The following is an 860-nucleotide window of genomic DNA, read 5'->3' on the forward strand; positions in this document are numbered from 1 at the left end:
AGGCTCCTGTTTGGACAGACGTCGTGCTCTTTTCCTGGTGGTGTAGGTGCAATGTTCTCCCCGTTTCTGTAATGCAGTACATTAAACACAATTAAAAGTTTGCTCTTTCATATAATGTTAAGGCACTTTAAAAACATAGAATTTCCAATGCTGCAATTCACAAGTTCACAAGCAGGTTCGGTTAATTTACACCTGCGCTAGTTTCGATCATTCACCCTGAGCAGTTTCGATTCACACCTATCATACACGTTATAATAGCATACATTAATGACTAACCACAGGGATAAACTGATTTTAGTGTACGCAGTTTTGCATCACTGGCTGCACCAAGTGCCTATGTTTTACTTATTTTTGCGCTGACAACCGCCTCCAACAACTCGACAACAAACGTCTAAAGGCTTGTTTGTTTGTTCCTGGCATGTTAGATATTTAATCGTGGGCTTACTTTAACAGAAAGACAGGTTTAATATAAAGACAAGTGACTAGATAGCCTACTAGCTGGCTAACTGGCGCGCTAGTCCAGTCTGTTAGGCTATTTCCACACGCTACGCCACGCCACCTACAGACGGTAGTAGCCTACAATAATTCACTCAACTCAGAGCATAATATGACATGCGTTTTACTCCCTATAAGTTAATCAACACCATGCGTTACAAGAGCCAGTCAAGCGAATACAACTTACTCATCAGGGATATCCTCAACGGGGGTCAAGACGAAGCACGAAGTGGTTATATTCGTCCTCGCTGTCATCACCACTTTCATCGGAGGAATGATTGTCCTCCTCGCTCTCCAGAGCAAGTTCCTCCCGGATATGGCATATTGCTTTAGCAGCAGAGATGGGTAGCGACATGTTGCTTCTC

Source organism: Clupea harengus, chromosome 11 (genome assembly GCF_900700415.2).
Source record: "Clupea harengus chromosome 11, Ch_v2.0.2, whole genome shotgun sequence".
In the NCBI taxonomy this organism is placed as follows: domain Eukaryota; kingdom Metazoa; phylum Chordata; class Actinopteri; order Clupeiformes; family Clupeidae; genus Clupea; species Clupea harengus.